The sequence below is a fragment of the Urocitellus parryii genome, chromosome 15 (assembly GCF_045843805.1).
Source record: "Urocitellus parryii isolate mUroPar1 chromosome 15, mUroPar1.hap1, whole genome shotgun sequence".
Classification (NCBI taxonomy): domain Eukaryota; kingdom Metazoa; phylum Chordata; class Mammalia; order Rodentia; family Sciuridae; genus Urocitellus; species Urocitellus parryii.
The window spans coordinates 13,241,614-13,256,995 of record NC_135545.1 but is presented as its reverse complement, the minus strand read 5'-3'; the positions used below and the strand labels follow the sequence as shown (position 1 = coordinate 13,256,995).

Below are 15,382 nucleotides of genomic sequence, written 5' to 3'. Positions count from 1 at the left end.
TCCTCTGCAAAAAAATCAAGGAGAAACAAATGTCAACAAATGCCACAAAGGCAGGGCCTTAGGGAAACTCTGGGAGGTGACAATGTTCCCCTGTGGTCACACTGGGACCTGCTTTACAACCACTGGTTCTACTGCACTGTAGAAAGTATCTTCCATGTATTTTTCTGCATTTTATGACAAAAGAAGTAACCACACAGAGGAACCCTGGTTTGGAAGTTCAGATGACATGAAGCCCAAATTGGGCCACCTCCTATGTCCCAAAGCAGGGCTCTTCCCCCTTCCCCCTCAAGAAGGCCTGGCCATCTGTGCACAAGGATGCCTCTGGAGTCCCAAGGAACTGAGTTTCAGCCTCAGGCTGTATCTTGGCCATGTGACCACAGGCAAGTGACACCCCTGGTGCTCCCATGTGTACACTGATCCCACTGGAGTGGTGGCCTGACCCCTCACAAGGAAGCTGGAGGCAACTTCTTGAGCTATGCATAGAAATGAAATCATCACACACAGTGTGACCACACAGTGGTCAGTCTAGATGGGGAAGGAGGGGAGGCAACTGGAAAGGAGATGGAAGGCAACCCAACAAGGCTCTGACTGTGCTGGTGAGGTTTTATTTATTTATTAAACATTTATTTTTTTCTTTTTAAAATTGTATTTATTTTTATGTAGTGCTGAGAATTGAACCTAGTACCTCACACATGCAAGGCAAGCGCTCTACCCCTGAGCTACATACAGCCCCAGCCCTGGTTGTATTAATTTTTTTAAGAGCTGCTGACTACATGGGTATCATTGACTAATTTATCTCTATGCTGCAAATGCTCTATAATAAATTACTTTAAATTTTCTTTAAAACATTTTTATTTCCATCTGTCTGGCTCAGGGGACTATTTCTCAATGGTTTCTAAACTGAAGCCCCTCAGAGGCTGCATCCTTGAGATTCAAACGATGCCACAAGGGCCCAGGATTCCAGGCAGAGGTGAGCATAAAGGGTCCCTCAGATGACCACTTTGTCCTAGCTGGGCAGCTAGAAGGGGCCAGGTCCTCCAGAACCTCACTTGTTCACCTATAAAGCTAGGGTCATTATGGTTCCTGCCCCTTTAGAGTGACCTAGGGCAAAAGCCAAAGTCCTGACAGGAGCCCCAGGACACCATGGGGTCTGCCCTGTCCCCAACTGATTTTCCAAAGGCATCCATTCCAGCCACCATAGCTCCTGAGCCACACCAGGACACCACCCCAGGGTCGCTGTGTGCCCCGCTCCCTCAGGGGACTGACCCAGTCTCTACTAAAATAGTCTGATGTTTCTTAAGCTCCTATCCCTGCCTCCCCTTATCATCTTTTTTTTTCTGTATCACTGCAGACTTATATCCTATATATATTTACTTGTTTATCAGTTTATTGTCTCTCTGCTCTAGAATGTCAACACAGCGAGGGCACGAACTTTTGCTTATCTTGGTCACCGCTGAATTCCCACAGCCTTGCAGTGCTGGGCACACAGTGGGCACTTAACTAAAAACCTGAGGAATGAGTGTCTGTAGAGGACCCTGTGCACAGCAGTAGCTCAAAAAACATTCCTTCCCTGCCACTAGCTACGTCCCCCCGCTTCCACGCCCCCTCTCACTGACCTGGCTTAGATGCCAGGCAGCACATATGGGTTCAGGGCGGCAGGGAAATCAGAGATCTGCATCTCCTGGAGCTGATGGCAGTGGGCTAGGGACTCCTTCCTTGCTGTGCCTTACTGAAGTGGTGGCAGTGAGGCCCTCAGGAGCCTCTGTCACCTGTCCTCTTATCTGGGCCTTCCTATAGCTCCCCAGGACCTGCTCAAGAGGTAAAATTCAAAGGAAACTATCATGGTAGAGAGCGTTTGCTTATGGGAATAGGGGGCAGAGTGCAGGGAAGTAACACTCTTACCTGCTACTTGCCACTCTGGAAACTGGCCCATGGATTGTGAAGGCATTTCAGCAAAACTAATGAGCTAAAGAACATGCGAGTACTAGGAGGAGTCTTTCCTACCTAAGACTGCCAGGGCTGAGTTGTTTTTTTTGTTGTTGTTGTTGTTGTTTGTTTGTTTAGTTGTAGATGAACACAATACCTTTATTTTTTTATTTTTATATGGTGCTGAGGATTGAACCCAGTACCCCACACGTGCTAGGAAAGTGCTCTATCACAAGCCACAACCCCAGCTAACCAGGGCGGAGTTCCAAGGCAGGACTCTCAACTTGGTATTAGTGACATTGGGGGCCAGGTAATTCCTATTGTGGGGGATTCTGTGTACTTCAGGAGGTTCAGCAGCATCCCTGGTCTCTAGTCACTAAGCCAATAACACTCTCCCCTGGTTGTGGTCAGCAAAAATGTCTTCAGACATCACCACTTGTCCCCTTGGGAGCAAAGCCATCTCAGCTGAGAAACAGAGTTCTCCCTTCCAATCACCAAGCAGGCCTGACCTGCTTAGCTTCTGAGATGAGATGAGAAACACAGTAATAGTAAAAATCTGGAAGCAACCTAAATGCCCTTGACAGGGGTCTGGTACTACAGTAATGCTTAACATGACAACTCCACTAAGTTCAGCAAATGCTTAGGTAGCATTCACCAGGTACAGGGCCCATTTAGTGCCTTGTACCTACCAATCCAACCCACACAGCAACACTACAAAGTAGACTTTTTACCACCTCCCCTTTAATAAGGAAATTGAAGAACGCAAGTGAAACGACTTGCCCCACAACCCAAAAAGGAAAGAACAGAACTGAGATGTGACCCGGGGCAGCCGGGCTTCACCTCACACCGTACCCGATGACCTTTCAAGTTAGGGGGACTGAATTCAGGTCCCTGCTCCCCCACTTTATAACCTTCCCAAGCTTCAGTTCCCTTTGCTGTGAAACAGAGACATCAGCAGTTCCTCCACCACAGGCTCACACAGGGAGGACTCAACACAGTCCTCCCAGCCCAAGGAGTGGGTGCCGCTACTCAGCAACATTCTCTGTGGTACCAATCCTGAACACAAATACCAGCCTGGCAGTACCAGCACCGAGACCTTCAGCACTCAGCAAAAGGCTTGACGCTTGGCAGAACTTATAATGTCACCCCTTTTTCTGAAACACAAACAGGTATCCACCACATTGCCTCCATTCTGATGTTACTGAGGGTGTAAGCAGCTCATGACCCATGCATACAATTCACCTATAGCATCCTTTCAGAAAACCAATGAGTTACAGATAAATAATGAGACTTACAGAGCACAGTGTCCTGGGCATTAGGGCAGGGAAAAACAGATCAGAGGGGCTCTACTAACAGAGGCAGACTGCAGCATGTGGGAGTCAAGGCAGGCTCATAAACCAAACATCAGACTCTGAACCCCACTCTGCCGTTTGCTGTGGGACCTTGGGCAAGTCACCGTTCCTTTCCTCATCTTATCCATATACTAGAGATAATAAGAGTGTAGGCCTCCAAGGCTGTGGCAGGATTAGATGAGCTAATCCACACGAGTCCTCCCAATAGAGCCGACACAGCAGATGTTACGATCTCCTCTGGTAGGTGGAGACATGGGAACTTCACTTCCTACACTGTATATTTCTGAACATGTGAATTTTTACCTATTCTACCTCCTTGGTGAGAAGGTGGCGTCAAAGAGACTTTTCTCTTCATCACCCTCCCTACCCTGCCACCTACCCCATCTGTCTACTTGGAGCAGGTGGAAATGGGGACAGGAGGAGGACGTGGGCAGGCTGCAAAAGAAACCAGAACTAGAATAAGCACTAGAACAGCTTTCCTCTTCTTCTTTGCCTCCCCCGCCACATGCACCTTCCCCATACTGCCACGCAGGGCCTTACGAACCCACAGAAACTATGTCAAATTATTTTGAGTCTCTCTGGTCATGGTGCATGGCCATGGGCTCCCAAACAAACAGAGCACCAGGACATAGCCAGCAGGGTCCTCCAAGAACAACTCTGACCCTACTCAGGCCCTCTCCTAGGTGCACATCTAAGGCCAACTTGGAGACTGCCAGGGCCATCTGCCTCAGTCCCTCCTCCACTCTTCAGCCTCTTAGGTCAGCGGCTCTAACACACACAACTCCCCCTTCTCCTGGTCCCTTGAAGACTTTGCTTTCTCACTCCAGAGCCTTTGCACATGCTGTTGCCCTGACCAGCATGCTATTTACCCATTTTCATTTGCCTACTGCTTATTTCCTCAGGAGAGCAGACCTCAGAGCTTGGCCTTCTCTCCCCTTCACTATACTTACTCTAATGCCCAGCCACCTGGACGATTATCTGGGTAATGTGGCCTCCCCTGCTGGACTGGGAGCTCCACATGGCAGGAACAGAGTCTTCCCTGATCCTCACTGTGTTCCCAGCCACACCCAGTATGGGCCAGGCCTAGAGCTTTAATTCATTCTAGGAGCGGGTGGCAAACAGAATCACAATTTTATGCTCAGAGTTCTGCCACGTGAAGGTGAAACAAAAAAATCCTCCATTCACTCACTCCACAAACATGGCAATAACTGTATCAGCACTGTCTTGGCCACCAAGGATGCAGCAGTGACCCAAACAGAACCCCTACCATTAAGGAATGTGGAGATAGGCAGTAAAATAAACTCAGGAGCGAATTATACAATATATCCAAGATTGACAAATGTTATAGGAAAAGCAGCCTATGGAGATAAGATGTAAAGGAAGGTTAAGGGATTCCAACTTTATACAGAGTGATCAGAGAGAGGCTCATGGAGACAGTGACGTCTGAGGCAAAACATGAGAGCCACATGGAGTCCCGAAGAAGAGCATTCCAGGGGCTGGGGATGTGGCTCAAGCCGTAGCGCGCTCGCCTGGCATGCGTGCGGCCCAGGTTCGATCCTCAGCACCACATACAAACAAAGATGTTGTGTCCACCGAAAACTGAAAAATAAATATTAAAAAAAAAAAATTCTCTCTCTCTTTAAAAAAAAAAAAAAAAGAAGAAGAGCATTCCATGCAAGGAGAAGACAAGCAAGGCCAAGAAGTGAGGAGCATGAGGCTCCACCAGGAGGTAGAGAGAGAGTAGAAAAGAGAGGGACAGGAAATATGGTACAGATAAGCCTGGTTGGGCAGTACTGTGGATGCCCCTGCAAGGGCTGTGCTCTCCATAGGAGTAAGATGGAGACCTGCTGGCCTGAGGTGGGCAGAGGGAGGGAGCAGCACATGGAACCATCGACACCAGTACAGGGTGCTGGTCTTCAATAGGCAGGGCTGTGTCGCAGTCTTCCTTTCTAGGAGCTGTACCCAGAATAAGCCCTGTGCACTAGCCTGACACTTCCATCACATGTCCCATGTGGGGACCAAAGAACCTGCATTTGACAGATAAGGAAATCAAGGATGAGATTAATTCCCCACAGACAGAGGGCCAGGACACAGTCAAGTAGACTGGACTTCTACTGTTAGACCCTGAGTCCTGTGTCTACCTCTCTCTGCCTCCGCTCAAAAGAGAAAGCCAAAGCTACTCTCTTGTTGCCTATGCCTCTGACCCCTGGGCAGCCCTCTCTTACTTACCACTCCAGTCATTCTGCAGAACTAAGCTGTCCCCAATACACACACAAATACCTGTGTCCATTCACACACACAACAGGATCCCTCCAGACCGGCTGAATGGGCACCTCCCGCACACATGCTGTTCTGTGTCATCACCATCTGCCTCCCCACCCCCAGGGACCTCTGAATCTGAAGCAGGGCCTAGTGGCCTGAGTTCCTACCTGACCTCTAGGACACCTAAAAGCAAACAGGCAGGGAGTGACCAGGGCCAATATTTAGTAAGTGCTCACAAAGTGCCAGGCACACACTACTGTTGAATCCTCCCCACAATTCTGAGAGGTAGATAGTACAACATCCCTGTTATACAGATAAGGAGACTAAGGCTCAGAGAGAGCCACATGCACAAAAGCACAGTGAGCCCATGCAGGGGATGGGCTGAGCCTAGGGTGGAGGCACCCAACAGAACAGAGATGTGGTTACTGAGAGTCTGAACTGCAGCCTTGGCAAAAGAATTATGTTTTTATTTTTATTTAATTTTAATTAATTAAAAATCACACCTGGAGTCTGAGGTAGGAGGAGGGACAGGCCAGTCACCCTGCCTGGATAAGAGAAGCTCCCATGCTACAATCCCTCTCCAACACCCCAACCAGCTCACCTCAGAGAACTGGAGCAGGACTCGGAGGCCCAAACTCGCACCTCCAGTTGACTCCAATCCTGACTCTACCACCTCCAGGCTTCAGATTGATTCTCTGAACCTTAGCTCCCTCATCTGTAAAATGGGATTTAATACCATCAGACAGAGCATATATTTATGTTACCTCAAAATTTTTTGGGACAACCCCGTGTTGTCATGGGAACCCACTGAGATGTGCCTTATGCACAGCTAGGGATAAGACCAGTGCCTGGGGAAAGCAGCAGCAATTACACAAAGGTGAATCTGAAATCAAGGGCCATCTTGAGCCTCAGTCAGGGTCAGGGAAGTAAGAAGGAATCATCCAGATGACTTTCATCATGCCTACATTAGCCTGTTGAAAATATCATCTAAATGAAAACACAGATTAAAAAAAAAAAAACAGATAAAAAAAAGTAGACATTAAAAGGCCCCTGGGTGCCAGCATGAGAAGCTGGGGGAGGGACCCTCCTGCCTCCAAAGCAGAACATGGCCTACTTCTTTGCCCTCTCCCATCTTCTGAGCCACCACTTAAATCCAGCCAGCTCCCTCTCACACAGTGCCTCCCCACCTACCTGTCTGTCCCTCCTCTTGGGGTCCAAGTCATGGTTCCTCACTATTGTCTGGTTCCTGGGCCCTCCCACCCTCCCATCTCCTGCTACATTGATCAACTCTATGTCAGCACCATACCCAGGTCTCTCTCACCTCAGGGCTCTACCTGTGCCGACTCTGCCAGCCCACCCCTTGGGGCTTCCTGCCATGGCCTGCACGCTCCCTCCTCAGGGGAATTTCCAAACCCAGTTCTATATGTTCCCATCCTCCGTACCCTCTGATAGGCTATGTACCATTCCCGGGCACCCAAAACTACACACGGCAGAATAGGGACTCAATAAATATTTGGTGGTAGACTGGAATACACAAATGACCAAAACCAGCCACGGGCTAGCTCCTGTGGCCATTCAGGAATCAGTCGTCAAGGCAGGGGAGGGATGTGCCTCCCAGTCTCCTCTCTTCTCCCAGCCTCTAGGGGTCTCTAGGGAAAGGATGTGCCAAGATCAGAGTTGCACAGGCAGTAGGGGTTAGAAAGCAACAGTCACACCCCAACGCTCAAGCTGGCATCCAAAGGAGGCCTTTCCAGGATGACTGATGCCTACTCTGTGCCAACTACCTAGGAGAAGAGAAAGCAAGAAAGAATTCATTACAACAACTGTGATGACCCCAGGAACATTAACCACAATATCCATCAAAAGAAGATCTGGTCTTATAAAGGCAGGTGGAGCCAGATGTGATGGCACACACCTGTAATCCCAGCTGCTCAGAAGGCTGAATGAAGCAGGAGGATCCCAAGTTTGAGGCCAGCCTGGGTAACTTAGCAAGGCTCTGTCTCAAAGTAAAAAATAAAAAAAGCCGGAGATGTAGCTCAGTGGTATAGTGCCCCTGCTGGGTTCATGCCCCAATACCAAAAAGTGGGGGAGGACAGTTGTACCATAGATGGAACTGGGTCCAAATTTTCGGTCACTGACACTGACTGATCTAATGTGTCCCTGTACCTCTATCTCCTCCCCTGTAAAATGGGGAGATAATAGTTGCACTGAGTTCCCAGGCTGTGGGACAACTAATGAAGGGAGACACATTCAGCTTCGGAGCCATGTCCAGCATAGAGAGGCCACTCAGCTAACAATTCTCAATAACAACACAGATAGCTTTCAGTTCCGCAGTTTCCCATCTACAAAATGGGGTGACAACACTGTCCACCCCCAAGGCTGCCGTACAGGTTGTAAACTAATTGGCTAACTGGCATGGGGTACTTATCGCAGCTCAGGGTGGGGCCCTCCCAGGTGGGCGCCTCAACTAACAGATCCCCCACTCTTCCAAGGCTCCAACTTTGAACCCACCCTGCCAATAGACAAGTGCAAGCTGGCTGTCCCCAGAGCCCTTCTCTACTCTCAGATGCCCATCAACCCCAGCTTCCCTTCCCAGAAACAGCAACTCAAATAAGTCAAGCACTTTCTCAAGAGGCTGACGCTTTCCAAGGCTGGACTCGAACTTTTCATCCTCCTGCCTCAGCCTCCCACATATGGGGTCAGTGCTCCCTAACACCTTAGCTCCCTAAGCCCTCCCACACCCCGGCTGGGCAGGCCCTTCAGAAGTAAACCAAGGTCCCCAGGGTTCCATGGTAACTAAGGGGTGTCAGAAGCAGAGCTCTCTGCCATTAGTTGTCCTCAGCCTGGATTATTAGGCAGTCCAGGCGAGGTGAGGGCAGGCCAATAACCCACCAGTCAGTGAGGAGCCTGAGAGCAAGCCAATAAGGGGAACAAGGCAGTGGCAGCAGCCCCAGTCCATTAGGAAAGGGCCCACAGGGTGGCAAGCAGAGGAAGGCTTGGATTTCTGGCCTCACCCTTAGAAACAACATCTGTAGACAAGCTTCCCAGGCAGGGCGGCTGGGCTCGAGGAACTTCCTGCAGGAACCTCTGACATAGAGTCTCTCCTTGGCTGGCCCTGGCGTGCTGACCCTGCTCAGTGCACTCAAGAGCACCCAGGCCCTACTGTGGGTGCTAAGCTGGCAGTGGGTCCTGTCCCAATGGGGCCAGGCCAAGATCCCCACTCTGTCCCCTCCCATACTCGCTCCCTCCCTCCCTCCTGGTCCTGCTCCGGAGCTGTCTCCCCAGCTGGGCCTCTCGCTGCTTGGCTGGCTGTCCAAAAGAGCCTGCCACGGAACCACCCCACCACGCAGCCCAGAGGCCTGATGGCTGAAAGCCTTGCTCTGAGAGCTCAGGAAAGCTGGAGAGGCCCAGACAGGGGTGTTCCTGGTCCTTCCGAAGCCTGAGATTAACTGCAAAAGACACTCCTTCCCATTCCCACTTCCCAGGGGATTTCTGGAACCCCAGGAGGTTTCATCTGAGGGAGGCTCTGTTCCATCCAGGATGATACTCCAGATCAAGCCTCAGAAAACATCAGGGGTCAAGCCCACCTAGGGTTACTGAGCCTCTTCATGTGCTAGAGAGACCCCCCCGGAGCCAGACCACCCAAATTCAGCATCTGGAACCAACACTTCCAGTTGGGAGACCCAGAGCAAGTTAGAGAGTCTCACTGCTGTCAGGTGGGAAGTGGAACTGATTCCTTAAGTCTGCAGGGTCTTCACCTAGGTCGTGCTATGGCCCCTTCCACAGCACTCCATCACTGCCACAGGGAGGCCACCCTTGACTGTCCAGCTAAAGCGGAGTTAACATTCCCACCCTTCCTTCCCCTGATGCCCCCTTATCTTGCCTTTATAACACCAACCACAACCTGATATGGCACTGCAGATCCACAGGCTGGGCACCTGTCTTCACTGGAGGGTGCCCCAGGAGACCTGGTCTTTCCAACTCTCCAGCAGCACTGAGCATATCACAGGTCCACAAGCTGAGCAGAGGGCACAATCTGCAGCAAGACTGTTTCTATCAATTTCTGCAGTTCTGCATTATTTGCCATCCACCCAGCTGGCTGCGTTAGGGAGGGGTGGGTGGAAAAGCCAGCCCATCGCCCCTCGCCTTGCTCCCCAAAGGTAACAGCCATGGGCTCTAGGGAACACAGTGTGAAAACCACAGAAAAGGGAGGTGACCATTGGGCCTCTGCCAGTCGTAAGGCAGTGATTCCGCTCAAGGGGGAAGTGGGAGGCATGTGAAACTCCCTGCCCAGCTCAGTCAATGTACCCGCCTCCAGGGAGAAGCCTGAGAACCTCTCATGGTGGAAGTCACCTTCTAACTAAAATTTGCCCAGGCTGCTCCAAACTCCTCTTCTGGCAGTCTACTAGGATCTGAGGGAGCTAGGCCCTGCCTGCCTTAGACCCTGACTCCCCTCATGGGCTCCGCCCAGTCACACAGGCCCCTGTGCGGTCCATTCCTATACCTCACCCAGTCGTCCTCCCTTTGGACCTAACCACTATAGGTGCCCCCACCTGGAAGGCTGTTCCTTCACTGATTCCACAGGACCACCTGCCTGTCTGATATCAGCTCCCAGGTCCTCCCTGCCACCATGTATAAGGGAGCTCCCCATAAGTCTCCATCATCTAATCTGAATTTGCTGCCTGGCATCTAAACTATTCCATGCTTAGTCACCTGTTATACACTGTTCTCCCTCAGCTCCACAAGGTTAGGAATTTTGATGAGTGTACCCCCATAACCCAGTACCTAATGCAAGGCCAGGCAGAGTAGAGGCTCAATAAATGGTGGTGGATGAATGAAATACTTTCCCAGCTCAAGGACCTCAGGATAAAATCCATACCTCTCACCTGGGTCCCAAAGGCTCTTCCAGGACTCTCCCTACCAACTCCCACCCTTGGTGTCACTCTAGGAGCTATGGTGGAGAGCTAGGCATAGTGGCACAAGCCTATAATTTCAGTGACTTGGGAGGCAGAGGCAGGAGGATCACAAGTTTGAGGCCAGCCTCAGTAACTAGGTGAGACCCTGTCTCAAAATAGAAAATAAAAAGGGCTAGGATGTAGCTCAGTGGTTGAGTGCCCTGGGTTGAATTCCTAATGCTACCATTAAAAAAAGAAAGAAAGAAAAGCACGTGGAGAAGGGTAAGCACACAGTCTGACATCTAGAAAGATCTAGAATGTTTATCTAGGAAGGGCTCAGGGCAACAGCTATAGGTAAGAGAGAAGGGGCCTGGGAGCTGCGTTTGTCAGCTTTTACTTGACTGTGTGCCCACCACACACCATTTCTGATCTGGAAAATGGAGATGCTGATTCTGGCCCTGCCCTCTTCTTAAAGTTTTCTGACATGGTCCCGTGAACTAGCAAGGGCCTTCAACGACCTAGCAGGAATGATAAAACTAGAGCTGCTGGCATACCTGGGGGTGCATCTGTCTCTGTCATGTGTCCTAAGTAGAGAGAAGAGGAAGCAGTTACTGCAGGCTTACTGTTCTGCCCACAGAGTTTTAAATGCTTTCCAGAAATGAACCCACTTAGCCTTCCCAATAACCCTATCGGGTGAGACTCATGTCATTCCCATGACATGAATGATGAAACACTCTCCAAATGGTAGAGGATCCTGCTCAAGGCCACACAATGAAAAGGTGATAGGGCTGTTGTGAACTCTGCTTAGAATCGCTTCAGTGCAGCTCTTCAGAGGCTGGCAACCAGGTTATCAAATGCCTGGATCCTGGCTGGGACAAGCTCGGGCCTGGATCCTGGGATGCCGGAGGGGATGCAGGGTGGAGGGTGGGCAATGCAGGATGCCTGAGTCCTGCACATAGTAACACAATCGAGGTCACCAACTGGGACATCCACAGATCCAGGTACCACGGTAGGCACTTCTCAGGGATTAACTCACCAAATCCTCACAACAGACTAAGGTGGGGGCCTTTCTGAGTCCACTGCCTGGAGATGTGTGCTGTATCCTAGGTAACTGCCCAAAAGTGACACTGCCAGAACATACACCCATGCCCATGTCCCCACCATTCCTCTAACAGGTCCCCAGTAGTTGTGTCACCACCTGCATAGTTCTCTTGCTGAATCCTGCTCCTAGCACACATCTGCCTGGGCTAAAAGAAGCCCTAGCTCAACTCCAGGAAGACACCAAGTTTCCCCAGCAAACCCAGAAATGCTGGACTCCATGAAGGATTGCCTTCATGGCAATCCAGGCTTAGGAGTAAAGGGAAAAAAATGCCTAGGGCAGGGGCCAAGGGGACAGAGACCCACTTCAGCATGCAACCTGCTGAGCAATGATGTGTGTGCAGCACCAGGGTATAACTACCTGGGGTTCCAACCCCAGCCCAGCCTCCCAGGGTCTGGTAAGACCTGGGGGAAGGCAATTCCTCCTCCAAGCCTTCTACACACAACACACACAAACACCAGATAAAGCCCCAAGCCCAGTGCCAGGCAGGGTATCCACTCACAAAAGCCACTACCCGTGGACATGGTGGCACACACCTGTAATTCCAGCTACCAGGAAGGCTGAGGCAGTAGGATTACAAGTTTGAAGCCAGCTGGAGGAGGAACTCTGTGAGACCCTGTCTCAAGTTAAAAAAATTTTTTTTAAAAAAAGGACTGGTGATGTAGTTTGGATATAGAGCACTCCTGGGTTCAATCCTCAGTAACTGCCCAGTTACCAATTACTCTTTGACAAAAGGACCACTGTGGGGCGAACATGAGCGGAGAGTTTTCATCCCAACTACCCATTTCCAGACCTTAGGGAAGTGGTTTCACTTCACAGTGAGTGCCTCATTTCCTTGTCTGTAAAATGGGCATCACCCTACCTTATTCATAGAACTCTATAAAGTAGGTATAACAATAGATAAATTTTGAAACTTAAATGAAGTCTCTTAAATAAAGTTGCATGACCATATGTGCAAAACACCTGTCACATGTCCAGCATGGAGGCGAATGCTCAATAAACACTAATTATCCTCTCACTCTGGAAATGGTGCCTCTCTGTACCTCAGTTTCCTCATCTAAAAGTGCCTGTCACTCTAGAACACTAGTGTTCAGCAAGTTAACCTACATGAACTGTCCTTAACATAATGTGGCACAGAGAATTCACTCATTTAATGTCAGGCATCAATTTCAGGTTATTTTTTTTATTGCTGTTAACCCCATCCAGTGAACCCTCTAAAAGTTAGTAGGAGGAGAAGACTAGAGGAACAAACCCTGAGTGTAGAATAACCCTAGAGAGCACTGCTTCACATGACTCGGGGACCTTTCTCTCCAGGAACCATGACCCATGGAGGCTAGTCAGCTCGGAAGCCACCAGCTAGAGACCACAGGCAGCCATCTGCCCCCTTGACCATTCATCAGCCCAGTCAGCAGGATCAATCAGGGACTTCAGCCAGTCCAACCAGAAATCCAGACCCAGGGCAAAGGTTATAGGGGAAGTCAAGGTCACAAGTTGGCCTAGGGAGCAGTGGCCACACACTTTTAGAGCTGTCTGCTCCAAACACCCATTCAGTGACTACAAAAAGAAACCAAATCTATGAAGGATCTGACTGTCCCAAACATTTCAGAGCAGCATTTCTCCCTGAGCTCTGGGCCGGGGCACCCCCCATCCAGGTCCCCTTGGCCTATGCGGAGAGGAACAGCTGGGAAAACAGCTCTCAGCCTCACCGTGAGGCCAACTGTTATCACCGAACTGGTAGGGAGCATAAACATGACTGGCAGCTGGGCTGGTAACCAGGAGACATAAACACCAAGGTGGTGCCAGGATGGAGGAGCTTGCAGTGGTGCCCACCAAGGATGAACTCAGGCAGGACGAACTCTGGCTGCTTCTCTGGGAAGGGAAGAGTGAACAAGGTTGAAAAGAAGCCCAATCAGAGGTCCTAAGTGCTCCAGTCCAGGCTTCTGCTAAGCCCCAATACATCTTCAAATAAGAGAAAAAGAGTCTTAGAATCCTAAGGATCGAGATTCCCCTGCTACCCTCCCTAGGGGAGAGTATCCCTCCAAACACTCCTTTCTCCCAAGTCTTAACAAGCAGGTTCTGGGGCAGCTCCTCAAATATAAGCCCAACACCCTCTCCCCTCCCTAATAAGGAACCTAAGGCTCAGAAAACTTAAGTGATTTCTAAGACCTATTACCCCCACTCCCCGGAAGGAAAAAATTTGCCAAAGGATGTCCCGCACACCTTAAAAAGAAATAATCTGAGCAGATTCTGGAGTCCAGAGCAAACAACACCAAGGTTCAAAGGACCCCAGTAACCATCAGTTCTCCCCAAAATCATTAATAAAAGTTCAATCAAGAGTGAGTTCCACGTAAAAGCCCACCACTACACATTAAATACGAAAAGCAGAAGCTCCTTCTCACCACTCGGTATCACAGCTCTATCAAAATACACCCCTAAACACCCACCTGGCCCGTCCTGCCCCCTGTTCCTCGTCCCCCCTCCCTCCCCGACCCAGCTCCCCACCAGGCCTCGGTGGTAGGAACCAGACGGCCCCACCACTGACACACTTGGTACAGGCCCCTCTCCAGAAGCCCCACTCCTCTAAATGCACTATAGGAACGGCTCTTAAGCCCCCAAATAACACAGTCCTTGACACTAGACTCCGTGAGCCCCCTCAAGGGTTCGGTCCACTCCGGTTCAGCCCTCAGCCCCTCAGGGGTTCGGCCCTCGCAGGCCTGGTGAGCTCCCCCAGCCGCCACAGCTGCGCAACTCGCCACCCCCGCCCCCAGCCCCTCTGGGCTAGTCCCCCCGCCCCCGCGCAGCCACCCCCACTCAGTTCCGGAAGGGGGGGCTCGAGGGCTCGGTCCCCGCCCGGCGGGCAAGGGTGGTACGGCCCAGCGCGGCACCGCGGGGGGCCCGGACGCGACCATCGCGGGGGGGTGCGCTCGGGGACACGCGCTGGCGCACTCACCTGTCACCGGCGGCCGCCCAGCCTCTCCGGCGGGGCTCTACCCCCGCCCATCGCCACGCTGCGCTAGCTACAGCTCCTTGTGTTTTCTGGCGGCGGCAGCGGCAGCGGCGACGCCTTCCTCGAGCCAGGCCCAACGGCTCGCGCGGCGCGGCCCCCCCGCCCCCTCCCCCCAGCCCCCGCTTGCCGCCCCCTCCCACCCCCTAGCCGGAAATACCGCCTTCTCCCGCCACAAACAGGAACTGACGTACAAAGAACGAGGGATGGCCTTGGACTGGGCCACGGCGCAAGCGCAGGGAAGGGAAGGAAGCCGGCCCACAGCCGGGCGCCTGCGCTCGTTGGGCAGTTTGGGTCGGTGTGGCTAAGAAAAGGGCCTGGCTTGGGCGGAATGGAAAGGAGAGGTAGGGCAGCGCAGGCGCCGTAGGACTCGGACGCCTGCTTTCTCTAGAGGCCAGCCACAGAGAAAATTTCCCGGCAGCCCACGGTCCTTATTTACATACGCTTTGATCTGCTCTGCTCTTGCCCGTACTCCTCGTTCCGAGGCTTTTAAAGAGCCCAGGAACCGGAGTTGGAAGGTTCTTCTTTTTCAGCGTGCCAGTCATGGTTGAGCTCAGGCTCTGAAGCCACACAACCCCAAAATTTGAGTTTCCTCTTTTTCAGTGACTGTGGGCAGACGGTTTTCTGTGTCTCAGTTTCCACATCTGCAAAATGGAAACAATCACAGTAGCATCAGTGGGCTGTTGAATTACTTTATGTAAACAGAACGATTTTTATCAATATGACAATCTCTCATTCCAAAATCTATATCCAAATAAATATGGGCTGTATATCTTTTTTTGTGGATCAACTTGGGCCCACAAAAGTCTTAAAATCGCCCTGCTAGAAAAGAGATTTAAACAGA

At 51.1% G+C, this 15,382-nt stretch overlaps 1 protein-coding gene across 3 annotated transcripts in view; it reads right to left on the bottom strand.

Annotated features, from left to right (window-relative positions):
- The window catches only part of Akt2 (AKT serine/threonine kinase 2), a 49,873-nt gene extending 35,225 nt beyond the window's left edge, over positions 1–14,648 (bottom strand). For 2 of the 3 annotated variants that reach the window (XM_077792774.1, XM_026411527.2), the window contains exon 1: positions 14,485–14,648. The gene's annotated coding sequence lies outside the window, so the exon portion shown is untranslated. Of the gene's footprint in view, positions 1–6,141; positions 6,256–14,484 lie in introns of all 3 variants that reach the window. The other variant, XM_026411528.2, reaches the window with a different exon arrangement.
- Between the last annotated feature and the right edge of the window lie 734 nt (positions 14,649–15,382).